The 20877-nt window shown below is 39.9% G+C and overlaps 1 protein-coding gene across 2 annotated transcripts in view; it reads left to right on the top strand.

Moving 5' to 3' along the window:
• The window catches only part of SLIT3 (slit guidance ligand 3), a 796526-nt gene that overhangs the window by 459964 nt on the left and 315685 nt on the right, over positions 1 to 20877 (top strand). The gene's annotated exons all lie outside the window — the stretch shown is intronic.

The raw sequence follows: 20877 nt of genomic DNA, 5'->3' as shown, positions 1-20877 counted from the left end.
CTGTGATCACCCAGCCTCTCCCCTGGATGTCACTGTTGTACTACATGAACCAACCTGAGTTAGCACTTATTTGGCTATTAAAAATCCCTCCCCAGAATCTGTCCCATGGGGCTGGTACATCTTTGTTTCACCGCTCAGTTGGGGGACATCAGGCTAAATTTCACACAGCCCAACAACACTGACTTACACTGGAGCTTTCAACAACTGAGCAGCTGAACAATTCAGTCCCCATGGAATCCCTTGGTTCCAAGGCAGGGATTGATTCTCAGGCTCAGATAACCAGAATGTTGGGAGAACTGAAGCCAGTACAGCAGTCAGACTTCAATCTCTCTCTTCTACGAGGCTACAGGTGCAGTACCAGGAGAATGTGAGTTGAGGGTAAGGGGTGAAGGGCATTACAAGGGCTTGGGGGAGTGCTCCCACAAAATCTAGAAAGGATTTTAGCTCATCATTCCTTTTACAACTAAGGAAACTGAGTCTCAGAGAAGGAAAGAAACTTGCCCAAGGTCATAAGATGTATTAAGCATCAGAGTTGAGGTTCAGTACAGATCCTAGGACTCCAGACATACACTGGTCTTTCCATCATACCTTACTGCCATTCTAAGATACCAGGTCATCTTCAATAGTAAAATCTAACCATTTCCTAAAAAGTCTAGATTTAATAAGGGTAAGGGAGTGGCCTTTTTATGCTTAGACCCTAGACCACGGGTGGGGAGCCTGCAACCTGGAGGCCACATGTGGCCTTCTAGGTCCTTGGGTGCAGCCTTTTGATTGAGTCTGAGTTTTACAGAATAAGTCTTTTTATTAAGGGGATTTGTTTTGTGAACTTTGGATTCAGTCAAAGGGCTGCACTTGAGGACCCAGAAGGCCACATGTGGCCTCCAGGCCACAGGTTTCCCATCCCTGTCCTAGACCTTAGAAGAGATCAAAAGGAACCTAGGGAGAAGTCAAGTCAGGTAGCTGGCCTAGGGAGCATGGAAGAAACAAAATCTCTTCCTCATAGAATTCTGGCAGTCTACGCAGAGCTACTATCTTGCATATTTTCATCACATAAAAAGTAGAGGTGCTGCCTCTAAAACTGGAGACAGTCATGTCTTTAAAGAGACAGTATCCCTGAAATCCTTAAGGACTTTTAAATGTAAATGTTCTTTGAATCAGAATGACTGAAAGTGGACTTTGAGATTAAAAAGAGAAATGAGAGATGGTAATATCTTTGAGGGAAAGGGGATGCAGAGTAGGAGCATTTGGGCCTTGTGGGTGGGCCAGTCCCTAAAGGTAGTCTGCTTGTCCTGATTCCATATGTCAACCCCTGTCAGAAAGATTTCTGACCTTACCTTTAGTTCTTGAATGGGCTTCCCCATCAGAATGAGAGCTTTCTCACTGTATAGTTTTTTAAAGTGGGTTTTCTTATACAAATCCATCTCATGTGAGTGTGAGTAAACAATACCTTGCCATGTCTTGACCAGCTCCATAATCATCCCCAGAGAGTGAATGTCAATGTTCCAGACTTAAACCCGAGAGACCAAACTCTAACAGAGAAAACTAGCAGCAGTGGAGATCTGCCATGTTGGTGAGACATACATAGGATTTGGAGTTAGAAAACTTGCTTGGAAATCCACTTCTTCCTTTTACTGCCAGTACAGACCTTGGCAAGCCATTCAACCTCTGGTTTTGGTTTCCAGATTGATATTCCTAAAACACGGCTGTAACTATGCCATGACCTTACACTTCAGTAACTCCCCATCCATTGCCTTCTGGATAAAATACAAACTTCTCTCTTTAGTATTTAAGGCTGGTCTGACTCCAGCCCACCTTTCCAGGCTGATTATTTATTACTTTCAGTCAGATTGGTATCTTGCTGATGCCCATATACATGGTTCAATAACCTGCCTTTATACCTTTGCATAGGCTTTTCCCCATTTCTGGAATGCCCTCCCTTCTCACTTCTTATAACTCCTGGCTCCCTGCGTAGGTTACCTCAGACTTTGCCTCCAAATCACTGTGTATTTACTCTCTATTTGTATGTGTATTATGTTTTCTTATCTGAAAACCTGTTATATCTATTCAGTAAAATATAAGTTCCTTAAATGAAGGGACTGTCACTATGGTATTTGAAGCTTTAGCGGTGAATGGGTCTAGAGGACATAGTAGTTGCTTTGTGCACCCTGGAATGTTACATTCTCTATGTAATTTTTTTTTAGGGTTAGAAAATGTTTTTCATTTTAAATATTACTCCCAGAGTAGTTTTTTTTTTTAAGTTCCTAAAATGGGACTAGATCTCTAAGGTCCCTTTAAGCTCTAAATTTTATGATCCTAAGCAAAGTTTTCCTGACCAGAAACCTTTCCTTTTCCCATTCATAGTCATCTGTAATATTAAGAATTAAAATTTTATTTCTGACATGTATCTACAAATACTTTTCCAGAACAAAGGAGCACTTTTATGGAAGGCCATGTTGAGTTGTTTTCAATGTTTAATTCAGTAAACCCAAATCTCTGGGTTCTAAGAAAGCTATAAGACTATCAGGGACTCCCCAGTCATAAATCTAGATCACAGAATCACAGAATCACAAATCACAGAATCTAAGTTAGCTGCAAAAGTCATCTAGTCCAACCTTCTCCTGAACAAGAGTCCCCTCTATGATATCCCTGACAAGTAGACATCCAGCTTCTATTTGAAACCTCTAGTGATAGGGAACTCACTACCTAACAAAGAAGTCTATTCAATTTTTGTATGGTGCCAGCTCTTAGGAAGTTTTCCCTTACATCCAGCCAAAATCTGCCTCTCGGCAACTTCCAACTAATACTGCTACTACCCCTGGTTCTAGGAGTAGACAGCTGAGCAAAACAAGTCTGATCTTCTTACACATGACAGCCCTTCTATAGTAGAATATAGTAGTAATTACCAATAATTATGAAATGCCTCTTATGTGAAAGGAACTATGTTAGACACAATAGATACAGAAACAAGGCATTCTAGTAAGGGGATTCAGCGTGAACCCAGATACATATAATAGGAGAAGGAGCGTCCCCCCTCCCTTAGGTCTAGAAATATTTAAGGAGGGATTAAACATATTGTCAAGGAAGGTTTCATGGAGGAAGTAATCCCTGAGTTGAGCCTTGAAGGAAGCTAAAGATAATGAAAGCTGGAGGTGAGGAAGTTATGCATTCCAGACATGGAGACAGATTGTGTATAGAGGTGGGAGAACACGTTAAGTTCAAAGAATAGTAAGTAGTCTAATCCCGCTGGATATATGAAGGAGAGTAATGTGGAAGGCTGGGCTGGAGTTAAGACTATGTGGAGCCTTAAATATCAGGATAAGGAATTTGTATTTTATCCTAGAAGGAATAGAGAGCCTCTGTAGGGTTTTAGCTGGAGAGTGACATAAGATCATAGATTCTAGCCCGAGAGTTGGGAGGGACTTCAGAGGTCAGCCAGTACAAATGCTTCATGTTACAGATAAAGAAGCTAAAACGCAGCAGGGTGAAGAAAGGAAGGAAATATGCACTTGTGTGCCCAGCATTGTGTTCAGTACTTTACAAATATTATCTCATTAGATCCTCACAACAAATCTAGGAGATAAGTGCTATTATTATCACCTCCATTTTACAGTTAAGGAAACTGAGGCAGATAGAGGTTAAGTGACTGACCCAGGTCTTCCTGTCTACAGGTCTAGTATTCTATTCACAGCACCATTTAGCAGTCAAATGACTTGTGTGCATCAGGAATTGAGACATTAATGATGGGGGTGGGGGTGGGGGATAAGGCTAGAGGGATGAAGAATATGGCAAATGACTTGGAAAGGATCTAAAAACCCTCAAATCCAAGCCACACCTGGTCATCCAGCCTGTGTTCAGAGGCCCTTAGTGGAGGGAAAGCCATGTTCTCCTGGGGCAGCTCATTCTACTTTAGAATAGCTCTAAATCTTAACAAGTTTGTCCTTACACTCAGCCTCATCTGTTCCTCTATAAAAGAGAGAGAGAGGGAGAGGGAGAGAGGGAGGGAGGGATGGAGGGAGGGAGGGAGAGAGAGAGAGATAGAGAGAGGGAGGGAGGGAGAGATAGAGAGAGGGAGGGAAGGAAGGAAGGAAGGAAGGAAGGAAGGAAGGAAGGAAGGAAGGAGGAAGGAAGCTGATTCAAATCCTTCTTCCATATAAAAGCCCTTCAGATATTTGAAGACAACTATCATGGACTTACTTTTCTATTCTCTCATCTTTTATTCTTTAAGGGGAAGATAGGTGGTATAGTGAATAGAGCTCCCAGGGAAATCTGAGGTCAAATGCCACTCCAGACACTTACTAGCTATATAATCCTGGACAAATCATCTACCCCACTGCTTACCTCAATTCCCTCATCTGTGAAATGGGGATAATAATAGCACACCTACCTCCCAGGGATATTGTGAAGATGGAATGAGACGTTTGTAAAATGCTTTGCAAACCTTAAAACATTATAGAAGTGCTAGCTATCATCATCCTCATTTCCCCCTCTAAGGTAAATATCCTGAGTTCCTTCAGGAGATCCTGCTATCTCACAGTCCTGAGATCCATCGCTGTCTACCATTTAAATTGCCTTTGTGAATGTTTTCTAGCTCATCAATATCTTTCCTAAACCCTGGTACCCAGGATGGACAGCAGTAAACCAGATGGGGTCTGATACTTCCCTAGGCCTAGACACTAGGCCTCTGAATTACATTGCAGATCCCATTTGCCTTTTTGGCTGCCACATGACCCTATTAATTCATGTCAAGTTTTCATTCTATTAGAACCCCAAAGATCTTTCTTGGATGAGTTGTTGCTAGCTACATCTCTTCTATTTATTTACTTGTGCAGTTGATTTCTTTAAAAATCCAAATGTAAAATTTTGCATTTATTCCTTTCCAATTTCATCTTATTATATGAAACAAAAATCACATTAGCATTTTGGCAGCAGCCACTTTCCTAATACATCAGAATCTCTGAATGTTGACCCATTATGTTAGCTAGCCCTCCTAGCTTTCAATATACCTCCCTAATTAAAAAAAAAGTGTTAAACAGAGCTAGGCTAAGTTGAGGTCTCTGGTATACTCCACTAGAAACTTCCTTTCACCTTGACTTTTAAATAGTAATACACCATTCAATCAATTCTGAATACAGCTAACTATATTATTATCTTTCCCAACATCTCATCCCCAAGAATATATTTTGTCAAATAATTTGCCAAAATATAAGCAAATTTTCTATAGCATTCATCTGACCTACCAGTCTAGTAACTCTATGAAAAAAGAAAAGGAAATGACTTTGGCCTAATCTGATTGTTGAAACCAATCAGCTCAATGATCATGCCTTCCTTTCTAGCTACTCACTAAGTCTCCCTTTAGTAATATGTTTTAGAATGCTACCTGAAATAAAAGTCAATAGTTTGTGGAGTCTACTCTCATCCTTTTTGTGAAAATCCGGACTTTTCCTTTCTCCAGCGTTGTGTGTGTGTGTGTTCGTCCTTCGTTGCTGAAGAACATGCCATCACAGACATGATGACGTGACTTGCACTTGACTTTGTTTTGAGTAAGGGAGGGCTGGGCAGGTCACCAACCTCACTTCTCCTCCAGAGCCATCTGAATCTAGTGACTAGGTATTCCTCAGGATGACTGGAGATGACTCAGGATGAGGCAATTGGGGTTAAGTGACTTGCCCAAGGTCACACAGCTAGTGATTGTCAAGTGTCTGAGGTGAGGTTTGAACTCAGGTCCTCCTGACTCCTGCACTGGTGCTCTATCCACTGCAGCACCTAGCTGCCCCTCCAGCATTGTAGTACTTCCTTTATTCTCCAGGATATTTCAAAGATCACTGAGGTGGCATGGTAGATAAAACATTAGACCTGGAGTCAGGAAAACTTGAGTTCAAATCTGGCCTCAGACACAAGCTCTGTGACTTTGGGCAAGTCACTTAACTGCTATCTGCCTCAATATCCTCATCTATAAAGTTGAGATAATAATGATAGCACCTATCTCCCAGAGATATTGTGAGGATAAAATGAGATGATATTTTTAAACAGCTTTGTAAACTTTAAAATCTATTATTATTATCATTATTGTTTACCAGTTCATACAAGATGCTGGAATATAGCTCAACTGGGCCTACTGACTTGAACTCAGTAGATTAGAGGGAGCTAAGACATGGGCAAAAATAATTATAATATAATGAAAATGCAACAAGAAATGCTCTGTTAATTCAGAAGAGGGAATGATGAATTCCATCTGGGTAGGGGAGGGAGAACAGAGGTCTTTATGGGGAAAATATCATTTAAATGAAGCCTGGAAGTCATCCTAAACATGATAACCAGTTCTAGTAAACCCAGCAATAAGCATGGGAACCTAAAATCTGGAGCTAAGAGAAGAAAGAGGCAGGGGGGAAAGTGCTGAATTTGCAGTTAGAGATACCCTCTGAGCTAGGTTGACATCCTCGACTTCTGACCTTGGACAAATGAGTTTGTCTTTCTAGACTCTCATTTTTCCCATCTGTAAAATGAATGGTTTGGAGTCAATGATATCCAGTCACTAGATTTTACAAAAAATGTTTGAAATTGGCTTGTTTCTTTAATTATAGGGATCTTTTGTTTCCACATCCCCTCACTGTCTCCAGTGTTACTTCTCATAGCTGCCTATAGACAGAGACTTTGTGTTTGGGTTGAGGAAAGGAACCTAGATGTGTTTGTTTTTTGAGTCTGTAACAGGAAAAGCAGAGGAGGAGGGTGTAAAATTTTTAGGAGGGAGAGGAGAAATTAGAAAGTGAGAGGGGAACCAGAACACACTTGGAGTGCCAAATTATTGCAGCTGAATGGCTTTTTAAAACAATTTTCTCAACTGGGTTAAGTCTTCTTCCCGGCACTGTGGACTCCCTTAGAAGTCTGGTTTTCTTTACTCGAAAGAGTGACCCATTGGAAGAGACATCTCTCTTGCTGGGCAGGAGCTCAAGAGAAGCCTGAGACTTGAGGTCCCGTCCCCCCACGCTACTCCCTGAAGGTCACACTCACCTGCATCTGTCCTCTTGGGTGGCAGCCTCCTCATTTTAGGAGTTGTTGGGGAGTGTATGACTCAAAGCAGGACTGTGTTGAATAGCGAAATAATTACAAAATCTCAGGCTGTTATCCAATTACTTTGACATGTGGCCATTCTAGGGAGCTAACTGGATTAAGTTCATTATAAAAAGATTAGTTCTAGGATGGGGACTGTACATAACAAAGTGAGCCTTCAGTGAGAGTGTGCTGGGCCACAGAGGACATTGGGGTAAAACTGTGAGTAAATGGCTTTGTTTATTGAATTACTTACTGTGGAGGGACTCACCAAGGAGTTTAGTTAGAACAGAGTTTATGGCACTAAAGAAATTGTCAGCAGTTTTCTTGTTTGTAGTCTGTCTATTTTGAGCATTGCCCTCCAGCACCCATGCTTTGTTCTAGTTGAAATACTAAAACAAGGTGTTTGTCTGCAGTGGTCAGGAGGAGATTTGAAGCAAAGATATTGATTAAAATGCATTCATAGCCTCACAGGACTCTTTGCATCCTGTATTAGGAATAGAGAGTGTAAATGCATTTCTATAATACACTGCATTTATATGGTGCTAATAGTGAGAGAATACAGGAAGACCCATATTCCGGTCTCCCCTTCTGAGATATTGGCTGTGACCCTCCCTGGGCAAATTACTCTCACTGCTCTAGGATTATTCTTTCTTAGATTATATGTTGCAGAGAAGGTAGAGACTTCCATTGGTAAGAGGATTTTCTTTATATTTGGAATTCCCTACATCAGTGAAATCACACATCTGGTCCCTATGCCTTTATACATCACAAGGCACTTATGTTAACTATAATAATATTAGGTAGCATTTATTTAAGTTTGCAAAGCATTTTTACTTATTTTAAAAATACAGGAGTAGGTACTATTATCATCCTTATTTTACAGTTGAGGAAACTGAGTCAGACAAAGGTTAAGTGACTTGCCCAGGGTAACAAAGCTAGTAAGTGATTGAGCCAAATTTGAACTCAGGAATAGGTAAACATTTATGTAATGCTTCCTACACATGCCAGGCATTCTGTTGTTTAGGATCTCATTTGATCCTCACAACAACCCTGGGAGGTCAGTGCCATTATTATCTCCATTTTACAAATGAGGAAATTGAGACAAACAGGGGTTAAGTGACTTGTCAAGGTCAAACAGACAGTAAGTGTCTGAGGTCTGATTTGAACTCAGGTACCCTATGTACTGCTCCATCTAGCTTCCCTTATGATGTGCTCCTTCTGCCCTATCCCATGGAAGTTTTAGATGTATCAAGAAGCATTGAAGGCTCCTTAGGATAAACCCAACCTTTCTATGTAATGTTCTTCTCCAGAGTTTACACATCCTTGGAGAAATGGGCCTGCACTCTAGGATTTCCAGATAAGCCCTCCACTCTGTTTGGGGGCCTCAGTGACTGAATGTATCTTTTCCCTTAGCTCCTTCTCTTACCTCTCTGTTTCCCTAGCCTCCCACTTTGATCTTTTAGGTGTCTTTACCACTTATAGAATGTGTCTTTAGGACTTTCTAGCTGTATGAATAATGTGGGTATTAATGGAAGACCTCAGCATGGGTTAGAATTTAGTATAAAATTTAAATGCTCCTATCATAAGTGAAAGTGGCAGATCAGAGTTAAACATCAGATTCGTCAGCTTAGGAGCCAGCATGGGCCCCCTGAATTGATAACATTCACTATATACTTCATACAATATTAATTGCAGCAGTCTTGGCATGCAATGTTGATGAAGGGGCTTCAGTAATTCTTGTATCATTCAAGTGCCTACATGGGTCTCAGAGCCAGAAAGCACCCCCTCCCCACTGAAATACACACATAAAAAGTCATGTAGTCCAGTCCAAAATTTAATAGAGGTTATCCTAGAAAAATGAATGACTGGAAAAGGAGAGATGCGGTGATTCCAAACTTAATAACATACAAGAAAAGTGGAAGCAAATCAGATTTTAGACAAATCCCTAGTGATTCAGAAAGTATCCAAACAGCAATAATGAGAAACAAACAAGCAAAAAAGTCAAGTCAAGCCTAAAATGACTTTTCACTTATTTCCAGAAATTCAGGTGAACCAACCAAGTTTGAATGGGTACCAGCTGGGTATAATGAAGAGAGTGCTAGATTTTGAGTCATACGATATGAGCTTGAATTCTAGCCCTGGCACTGACTACCAAATTGACCTTTGTCAAATTATTTAACCTCTTTGGAATGCAAGTGTTCTCATCTTTAAAATGAGAGACTTGGAACAGATGACCTCTAAGGTCAGTTCCAGCTCTAGAGCTGTGATCCTATGATGCTATCCCCCTATAATTGCCCTATCTCCTGTGGGTTGGTTTATTCTGATATGAGACTATTATATTTTACTTGCTCCAGGAATACTCCCATCATGCATTGTGAATGATACCTTGTGGCTTGTAGAATAGTCCTCTCCAGAATAGCAGAAGTGCCTTGGGAGAATATTGAAATCTTCCTTCCTTGGTATTCTTCTTTTAACCATTTCGAACTGTGTTGAAGTCTGTTTTTTATATCATTTATATATTTCAAATTACAGATCTCATCATGACATAAGCAAGTCTACGATTTATTGATCTTAATAACAAATAAAATAAAACAGCCTACCTGAAAGGTCAAGACTTGATACCTCATATATTTATTTAGAGAATAGTTTGACATGGCCCATCTAGCATACATTTCACATCTCTGTATCCAGAACTATATAGCCATCTTCTTCTTTTGGTACTTAGAAATATGTTTGAACAAAAGGATGAACACTAAAGAAATATGAAGACTTTATTTAGTTCCTCTAAAAAAACAAATTGGATAAAAATTTCTTGTGATAATCATTTGCACACAGGGGACAATATTTTTCTTTTTTGGCTGTCAGTATCGTTACTATGGTATAAATAATGCTAAGTGTATTCAAAGATATCTCCTTTCTAATTTTTGATTCAGGGCAGGTGGAAATCCCATCAAGCTCTGTCTTTCTGGGAAGTCACTATACTCTTTAAGGGACTGTAGTCATTTGGCCTTCAAGATGACAAGTGTATAGACATCATCCCAAAATGTACCATCATGTAATTTTTCTTACTCAGAATGGTATTTAAACTTTTTAAGATAAAGGAGAAAAGTGGAAAAGAACCTAGTAGAGACATTTAATAACAACCTATTATTGTATGCTTGTACCACTTAGTGTCTCCTCCATTCATTTGACACTTAATTGTTTGGTGGTGGTCTTTCCATGGGTGAGTGTAGCTTGTGTTCCCCAATAGATTAAAGGTTCCAATATGAAGAAAAGAGGAGCAGGAAAAGTAAAGACACAGAGAGAACCTGACCACTCTCTTTAAGTATTTGAAATTCTTTCAGATGGAGGAGGCTTTTCTTGTTAGCCCTCCAGGGCCAAACTGACAGCTAGATAGGGGAGTTGCAAAGAGGCCCATATTTCATTTGGAAATAAGGGAAAATATCATAACATCAGAGCTTTCCAAAAGAGGATTGGATTGTAGAAATGGTAAGTTCCCCATTGTTGGAGTTCTTCCAGAGAAGATTTGGATTTGGTTTGGTTTTTGTAGAGAAAATTCTTGTTAGGGTATGAGTTGAATGGTAAGTCTTCTGAGGTATTATATGACTCTTCTTTCTTTTTTTAAGAATAGATTTTTATTGATATATTTTATTTTTGTATAACCCAAATGTTCTCTTCTATCCTCCCTTCTATTCCTTATTAGCAAAGAATTTTTCAAAAGAAAAGAAAGGAAGAGGGGGAAAAATTAGCACAACTGATCACTATGCTGAAATAATTTGACATTATATGTAGTATTCCACACTGGACCCAGCTCTTCCCCCACCCCCAATCCCTGCAAAGGAGTAGGGGCAGAGGATATCTTCTCAAGTTTTTTATTTGGAGCCAAACATCTTTTTTGTAATCTTGAAACATTCATTTTTGATTGTCTTATGACAGGTGTTCTTTCCACTTACATTGTTTTAGTCATTGTACGTATTTTTTTTCATAGTTCTGCTTACTCCACTTTGCATCTATTCATGCAGGTCTTTCCACACTTCTCTATATTCATTACATTTGTCAAAATTCTTAATTTCTGTGATATTCTGATTGTCTTATGCTAGTGTTTGTCTTCTCTAGCATGTAATGCAGTGCATTATACACAGTAGGAGTTTAATAAATGTTGATTAATGTGTAATGAGCCTTGACAGATTGGAATGAAGGCCACTTTGAATCCCATTTCTGTAATAACATCCTTAATTATTGCAGTTATTGAAAACTAGAATTTGGAGCCTTAAAAGCAACATCACTGGCTTATTTGAGCTGCTATTACTGCTGCTTTTATAAGAGTTATCCTTTAATTGACTGCCTTCCCTACATCTTTCTTTATAGTTCCACTAGCCTCTTCTCTGCACGCTTTGTCCTCATTCCTGTGTTGCGTGCTTCTGTGTTTTCTAAGCTCTGATCCTCACATGAAGTGGAAATGGTGCCTGAGCTTCCAGAGGTGACTTTTTCCCATTTTCCTACCCAAGGTGTCTGCAGTGGTTTTGTATACATCAACTCTTTCATTCTAGATAAAACCAATGTTTTGGTTTTTTGGTTTTTTCAACTTCTGGGGTCAGAAAATGAACCAGAGGGCACAGTAACAAAGAGCAACTCTGGCTTCTAAATAGGATAAAATTGGTTCTTGCACAGTTAGAGTCAGCAGCTAGGAGAGAGACAGAGACAGAGACAGAGACAGAGACACAGAGAGAAAATGAAATGAAAGAGACTAAAAGGAAAAGGGAAATCTCAAGAGTCTGCTACTTAGTGGAGATAAGTACCTAGAAAGATCATCTGGTTGTTATTTTGTAGTAAGAGATGTTCCTTTCCTCCTGTTATGTTGTTAAAACTCAAAAAACCATACCTGGAATATTGCCCACACTAGTTGACAACAATAGCTGGCACTTACTAAGTGCTTTATAGTGACAAACTGCTCTGTGTACATTATCTCATTTCCAGGGTTATCAGTGCAAATATTTTTATCCCCATTTTGGAAATGACAAACTGAGGTCCAGAGAGGTCATGGCTTCCCTATCACCACTGTGTAATCCAAGCTGAAAGCTAAAACCTGACTTCAAGGACAGTGACCCTTGCTAGTCTGCAATATAGATTTGCTGGGAAAATTTGCTAGGACATTTTCTATAGATTCTGTCTGCCTAGGTTTTAGCAGGAAATGTTCTTCCTCCTCTTCTCTTATTGTGGAAGTAGCAGTTTTCCATTTGATATAATAAATCATAGACAAGAATATCTGTAGGGATACTTATGAGCTTGAGTTAGAAGCTAGAGCATGAGTGTTGGAGTCAGACAGATCAGGTTTCAAGGTTTGCCTCTGAACATACTAGCTGGGTGACCTTGGGCAAGTCACTTAATATCTCGTTGCCCAGGCAATTTGAAGTTACAGATGAGTTGCTAGTATATATTAGAGAATTTTCCCATGCTGCTAAGATCAAAGGTCTGCATCAGAACTTCTAGACTTGAAATGATTATTAATAACCGGTGATTTGGAGAGATCCAGAATTCTTTTCTGAAGTCCTCATTTTGAAGTTCATTCTTTGAAAGACGTTGCTGATAATGAGATTGAACTGACTTTTTCCTCAATCTTGTTCAGACCCCACCCAATCTAATAAGGAATTTAAAAGATAGACCCATTGTGTTCTATACAGATATGGGTAAGGATAGATTCCTTGATTATGACAAGATCCAAGTTACATTTCCCCCACGTTTGAATAGGTCTGCCTCTCATTATAATATTCATTTTCTCTCATTACTTGTTAACTAATCAGAGTTCATTGCCACCCTAAGGAACACCCATTCTTCCAAGGACATAGAAACTGTGAACCCACTGCATGAGAGGCCTTTGGCATTCAAGAGTGTCACTGACCCTTTTATTAATAAACTGTTAGCATTATTAATAAAATGATTACCCAGAAATTATGTCTTTTGAACCTCTTAAACATCACAGACTGAATCTGGATTTTTCATTTGAAAATGCTTACTGATATATTTTGTACAAGGTATTATAGTAGACCAGTATATTCAGTATGTAGTATAGCTATAGACTAGGATATAATGACATACAGGCAGAGAACAGAACATTTGGCATTGTGCTAGTAAAAGGCCACGTGGAAAGTCTTACCATTTATTACTTCAACATGCTACAGTCTTGCTTGATAGTTAATTTTCCCCTTCTGGGGACATTTTCTTTTTCTGAAGGACACAACAGTTTAAAAGATCTTTGCAGTGACCCCTTGCTTCCCTTCTCCCCACCTCCTCAAACTTTCCATTTGGTGCTCAGAAGGTGGGTGTGAATCTGGCCAGCCCCCCTTTTGAGTCTTCACTCCAACATACACTGGGGCTGTGGATTTCCTGTTGATGTGTAATGGGATCTGGGCACCTAATAGGATCATGCTGCTTTTGTTGGAATCATTTTGACCCACTTTGCTAACTTAATGTCCATGTGGTCCTCTAGATTCAGCATCCTCTATTTCATAGGGTAAATGATTGTAACTACAGCACACTCTAGTAGAGTCGGCTATTTTCATTGTCTGAAATTTGTTTTGAGTTGGTTTTTTTTTCCTTTCCTTCAGTTGCCAGATAAATATAAACAGATTTGCTTCTCTAATGTTTGCCATCTTGGAAAGAAAATTCTTTAAACAAAAATCAGACACAGACACAAAAGATGTTTCAGAGACACTCACAGCAGCAAGGTCTGGTGAGGCTGTGAGGGAATTCGTCTTTTGTGGCTGTGCCCTGGGAGCACAGAGCAGTGTCTGGCGTGTCAGTGCCTAAGACCCCTTTTCCTTTTCAGTTTTTCTCACAGGAATACATTGAAACTCTATACCTCCCTATTTATGAAAACAACATGAAAGTTAAAAAGCAGGCTTTATTCTGGTCAGGAATCATTGGCATGTTTGGGCCAGAGAAGCTTTTTTTATATTCGTACACATAATTATAATGTTTCATTGACAGGCACAGTTAGGAAGAAAGGAGGAAGAAGGGCCCTATTAAACCATCAATATCTATTTGATAAGTGCCTACAACTTGTCAGGTACTCTGCTAGGTGGTGAGATACAAAGATAAAAATAAGACTTTTCTGTCTCTTTTATTTTATGGAATAAAACATTTCTGTCTATTTTATTTTATAGAATAAAGCATTTCTATCTTTTTTATTTTGTAAAATAAAACATTTTATCAAGGGGAGATAACATGTGTATATATAAATATGTGCAAAATATATGGTAGGTATAGAGACTCAATCTATAATTTCGTTCCAATTGGGAATTCTTGATGGAGGACACCCCTCTTAACAATTACTCTCATGCCTCTGCAACTCAGCCCTGAGAGATTAAGATAACCTATGGTCATAAAGAAAGCTTGGGTCAGAGATGAGATTTAAACCTAGATCTTCTGATTCCAAGGCCAAATGGTCCGTCTGCTAGTCCCACACTATTTCTCAAACAGAAATAAATTCTAGGTAATTTTGGTAATGAATACCTACTATGTGCTTAGCATTGCCTAAGGGGTCATGGCGATAATGCAAGAATCAGGAAACACAACTTGGCCTCAGGGCCAGTCTCATGAATGTGGAATGTCCAACCGTTCATCTGGGCCAAACACTAAATTTTAAAGATGGAGAGCCTGAGAGCTAAAGAAAGTGACTTACCCAAGGTTATTTAGTAAGCTAGTGTCTATACCAGGATTAGAACCCCTGGCTTCTGACTGCCAGTCTGGTGTTGTCTCAATCTGGTGTTGTCCCTACTCTTGACCAGGTTCCTTCCCAAAACATTTGAACCTGGAAGGTAATGTTCAAATACCCAAATACATCAATGACCTCATTTATTTGGATGTTCCTTACAACAGCGCAGATCACAACCTATCAATGTCAATTGATCCTATGTGACTTTGGTCACTATGTTTCTGGAAGTAAGGCAGATATGTAGTATGATAGATAAATCACTGAACTTGGAGTCAGGTAGACCATAGTTTGGATCCTACCTCAGATACTTATTAGCTGTTTGCCTCCAGACAAGTCTTTCAACCTCTCTGGGGACTCCATTTCCTTATCTGTAAAAGGGAGATAAAAAAAGCTCCTCCTGCTGCTGTGTTGTTGTTTAGTCATGTCTTCATGACCATTTGGGCTTTTCTTGGCAGTGATACTAGAGTGGTTTGCCTCCTCCTCCAGCTCATTTTACAGATGGGGAAACTGAGGCAAACAGGGTTAAGTGACTTGCCCAGGATCACATAGCTAGTAAGTGTCTGAGGCTGGATTTGAACTCCTATAGATGAGTTTTCCTGATTCCACATCCAGTGCTCCATCCACTGTACCACTCAGCTACCCCAATAATAGCACCTGCCTCACAAGATGATTGTGAGAGTCAAATGAAGGAAGATATATAAAATGCTTTACAAACTTTAAAGGGCTATATGAATATTAACTATTAATATCACCATTAAGTTTATCAGTTCATCAAGGGTAGACCATATCCCTTCTCCCTCCCCACCTTGCGAAAACCACTCTCCCATTCTATTGACTGAACATACCATTGAAGGACTTAGATCATCAGCTTGTCATACTCTCCCCTTAATATGGGACTCACTCATCTTTTCTATCATACATTTCCCCGATGACATCTTTTGCTTCCATTCTTCAAAGTCCTTTATTTGTTATAGCTTGTGGTCTACTCACTCCCACCATGTATGATTCTTGCCACCCAAATGTACAATTCATTTGTAAATCTTGAGACATTAGAGGGTTCCATGCATGGCAGCCACTGGAAAACACCAATGGAATACTGGTGTTAAAAAGATAAATCTTGGTTTCAGAGAGAGACTTGGGTTCAAGAAGGGCAAGATAACAAGAAAAGAATCACTCCGTAACATGACAGGTCACAGGTTCACGGATCACAAGTCCGTAGTTTATAGGATTATCAGTTTAGAACTGAACACGGACCTTCAAGGTCAACTAGACCAAATTCCTCATTTTATAGGTCAGGAACCTAAGGCTCCCAGAGGTTAAATACTTTATCCCAGCTCCTCCAGGTAGCCAGTCATCTAATTGGGATGTGAACTCAAGTACTCTGAATCCAAATTCAGCTCTCCTTATTCTGTGCTGTGATAAGAGGTAAGCTCTATAGAAATTCCTACCATCATGAGATTATAGTTTAGCATAGGAAGAAGGAACATCAGAAGGTGTCTAATCCAATCCACTCATTTTACAAATGGCAAAATTGAGGCCAGATTAGGTTTATGATTTGCCCAAAGTCACATAGGTAGTGAGCACCAGGGCAGAGTTTGAATTCAGGTCCTGTGGTTGCTGAGAATAATGAAATAAATTAAATGAAGGATATGGGACTTGAACTTACCCTATCTTCAGCCCAGTTCTTTTGAGGTTATCAAATAATGGGAAGCTGAACAATTACCCAGTTTGTTCAGGGAGAACAATAATAACCAGGGGAGAAAAAAAGTGATGCTGAACCACCTGGGTTAACCATGTACGTTGTTCACAATCATCATATCATCTTTTACACTCTCCAGTTCTTTGCCCATGCAGACACAGGCTGTATGTTAATTACTTCTTACAGAGTTTCCCTGGTGGGTAATTGGCACAGCTCCCACCCCAGGCACCATCTGCTAAGGGTGTTCCCTGTTTGGGAAAGGGATCTCCTTAGTGGCTGATACATGAATGCCCCTGTGGGATGCCTGGAAGCGATTAGTCTTAAATACTCCATCCCTGATGGAGGAGAATCATCTATTTGCCACAGCTCCTGAAACCCGAATGCAATTAGCTCATTTCACTAAAGGGATGTTACCTGCCTCCTGGGGCAGTAGTGATGTGGCATGAAAGCTCAGCCACGTGAAACAGGGCTCTTTCTCTCTTTCTGGGGCCATTTAGGATCTTTTTTTACAACATCCTTCTTGCCCCGCTAAAAAAGTGTAGAGATGAACAGTGAGAGAAAAGGACAAAGAGGGTGAGGGAGTGAGCAGTACCCAGGAGAGTTCCACGTCCATAGTAGTAGACACTCAACAAATATTTAATGAATAAATACTGACCTCACCAAATCCAGCCCCATTTATCTCTGACTTTCTGTCCTGAATGTCATCCTGAGATGATTCTTGCTAAGCTTGCTAAGTCATAGCATTCCTCTACTCAAAAATCTTCTGTGGCTCCACAGGGCCTATGAGGTTAAGTCCAGATTCTTTAGCCTGGCATTTAAAGCCTTCCATCCTATGCCCCAGTCTCCTCTTCTAGCCTTATCTCCCCTAAATCCTCTATTCCAGTCAAACTAATATATTTTTTGTCCTCTAAACATGCCTTACATGTTCCCATCACTTTCCTTCTCTCTTCCCATCCTTCTGGCTCTCTTTCAGGGACCAACTCAAGTCTTATCATCTTCATTAAGTTATCCATTACCACCTCATCCCACAGTGACCTCTCCCTCCTGGTGGATGGAGGGGGAAGGTGGAGTCCCTTAGTAAATACTGTCTGTGTTGCTTATTTGGCAGTCAATCTATGCTACTATTTTATTCTCCCAGACAAATGTCCTTAAAAGTAAGGAGCCCATCTTATATGTGTGGGTATAAAATAACAATAGCCAGCCTTCATTTATACATGATCTGATTTCACAAACCTATAAGGTAGATACTGAAATTATTATCCCATTTTGCAGATGGGGAAACTAGGGCTCAGAGGGCGTACATGACATACCCATGGACACAGAGCTAGTAAATGCTAGAGGTGGGATTTGAACTCATCTTTCTCACTCTGCATCTAACACTACCACAAGATGCCTCTTTTCTTTTTCTTCCTCTTTACCCTTCACTTCATTTAGAAACACATGCCTTTCCCTATGTCTCTCCTAGGCAATAGAAAAGGAAAGAAATAGGATAGGGAGATATGCTAGACTGAACTGGAAAAACTGGACTCTTTGAGAGAGCTTGCTGAACTGGGAGAGGTGCCATTTGCACCACTTCAAACCACTCCTGATATCTTTTCCATCAAATGACATGAACACAACTGTCTGACTCTTCTTTCAATGCTCTTCAACTGCTTTTGTCTCAATAAAAACATGATTCATCATATTGTGTTCTCATGGCATATTGTGAATATTTGAAATTGTAAATTGAGAAACTACACATGGGAAGGGTTTCCTTTTCTTTTTTTTAAAAGACTGCCTGAAGTAATAGAAAGAAGCTGGGATTTAGAAGTGTGGAACCTGAGTTCAAATTCCATCTCCAACACTTCCCAGCTGTTACTTTATGAGAACAATTCACCATTCTCAGCCTCATTTCTCCTCATCTGTAAAATGGGAATAATAATACTTGCATCGCCTATGTCTCAGAGTTGCAAGGGTTGGAGATTTTGTAGCACTGTAGAAATGGGAACTGTTAAAGTGATTAATAAACTGAAGCATGCTATAGAAATGAGAGCTGTTATTGTTTCCAAGGAAAGTATCCAGGGTCAGACCAAAAGGAGGGTTAAAGCAGCATTCTTTGTTCACCCTGCCTACCCCCACACTATCCAACAGAATGTTTCAGAGGGTATAGAGAGCATGTTGATAGAGCCTGTAAGGAAAGTGTTTAAAAACTGTCTCTGGCCTCTCAGTGGGCTAAGTGATAATGTCTGGGAAGCTACTAAAGCAGATGTGGCCAAGGAAAACTCTCTTAAGTCATTCTAGCAGCTAGTCCACCCCTGTTCTTCCCATGGGATTACATATGATAACCCACTTGCCATAAAACTGATTGGATGCAAATCGATGTTTTAATTAGCTGGCTTAATGAGACAGTGCCCACTTGGAGCCTTCTGTGAGTCGAGTAAAAACTAGTTTCTGTTACCTGCTCCATACTCACATCCATCATGTTACTGTTAAAGTACCAGGTGATTCAAATCTCCTCAACTTTCAGACGGCTTTTTTCTGAAAAGTGAATTGTCCAATGAAAAGCAGTTTAAATCTTCCTCACTTAGAAAGGGGGATGGGGAGAGAATAAGCCCAGCCCCATTTGACTCTGAGATACTTCACCAGGGGCAATTTTTCTTATCCAACAGCTGTTCTCGGCTCTGGAGAGTCTGATCTTTGCCTGCATTTATTCCACCGTGTGTTGCCAGTAACAATGAGGAGATTAAGGTCCCCAGGGGTGTCTCCTGACAGGGACTTTGAGGGAAATTAGACCCCTGTTGTTTTCCTGCTGCTCGTGGTGGTTGAACCTGGGATTTGGAGGAGGAGGTATCACCGTTTGCAAGGCTCTGTGAGATCCCACTAGGCTTTGCAAGCCATTTAGCAGGCCTGAAGTGTTTATCCCTTGAAATAGGACATGTCATCTTGGAATGGGACTGAAAAACCCAGAACTTATCGTTCAAGAAGTACATCCCTCATGATGCCCAGTACCCTAAAACCGGAACACAAAACTCAGTCATACCATATGCTTGATGGATCTTCTCTCTGTGAACCTCCTGGTGGAGAGATTGGAAGATTGATACTCATCCACTTTGGGAAGTTGAGCAAGAATGAGACTTAGCATCTCAGAAGCCCCAGCTCCAACAAACAGTTCTCACCTCCTGGTTGTGAATGGGAAATGGGCTGATGGCCCGAGCTTAGTTTGGTAGTAAAATGTGTCAGGGACTCACCTGTGGTTAGGAGTAAGGCAAGAAATATGCCCCAATACACAGGCTGGACAGCTGGATCAGCCACTTTGCTGACAAATGGTAATATAGTTACAGGTGAGCTGAGAAAAGACCCTGCTCAGTCATGGAAAAGCTTAACTTTAATTTTCATTCTTCACAGTAATTCCAAGGAAACTGAGGCAGATAGGTTAAGTGACTTGTCCAGGATCACACAGCTAGTGTCTGAGGCTAGATTTGAACTCATGAAGATGAGTCTTCCTGATTCCAAGTCCAGTGCTCTACCCACTGCTACCAACTTGCTTGTTGCTTAATTGATTGATTGATAGAAATAGATTCCTGGAAAATACATGCCAAAAGATGTGAATTCTAGAAAATATCATTTATTTCTCATTTCCCTCTGCCTCATGACACAATTTCATTTACAAACTATGAACATGTAGTCTAGGCTATTTCCTGGATTTTTCCCAGAGGAAAAAAGCTTGTGCTGAGTGTCAGAAGTTCTGAGTTCTAGCAAAAATGCTGCCATTGATTAAATTGTGACCTTGAGCAAGGTAATTTATTTCTCTGAGCCTTTTGCTTAATCAATAAAATACTGCCCCATTCCCATACCCAAAAAATTCATGGGGTTTTTGGGAAGGTAAAATGAAATAACAGATTTGAAAGTGTTTTACCAGTAAAAGTGCTATTTTAAGTTAAGTATCTGAAATATTAATTAGATTCACTAATGGTTATTTAAATGCAGACTGCCAAAGAAAATTATACACTCCCTCCTGAGAGGGCTTTAAAAATATGATAGACATCCATCCTTCTATGATGTTCTAGGCATACATATAATATCAAATGTTCACTTGACTGGATGTGGAGGGAAATGGAAAGAATTTGGGATATGTTGTCAGGGTAACTAGGTTTAAAACCCACTTCTTTTCCTTATTATGTGGGGTCTTGGATAAATCACTTAATTTTAGTGAACCTCGTTTTCCTCATATATCAAGTGAGAACTTTTGGATTAGATCAGGGGTTCTTAACCTTGTCAGCTTCATGGACTTCTCTAACAATTTGGTGAAGCCTATATATACACCCCTTCTCAGAAAAATGCTTTTAAATGCATAAAATAAAATACATTGGAAACTCTGTTGAAGCACAGTATTCAAAATACTTTCTAGAACTAAATTTATGGAGCCCAGATTAAG

The sequence above is a fragment of the Notamacropus eugenii genome, chromosome 1, assembly GCF_028372415.1.
Source record: "Notamacropus eugenii isolate mMacEug1 chromosome 1, mMacEug1.pri_v2, whole genome shotgun sequence".
NCBI lineage: Eukaryota > Metazoa > Chordata > Mammalia > Diprotodontia > Macropodidae > Notamacropus > Notamacropus eugenii.
Note: the sequence above shows the minus strand (reverse complement) of the source record. Positions and strands in the feature narration are given on the sequence as shown.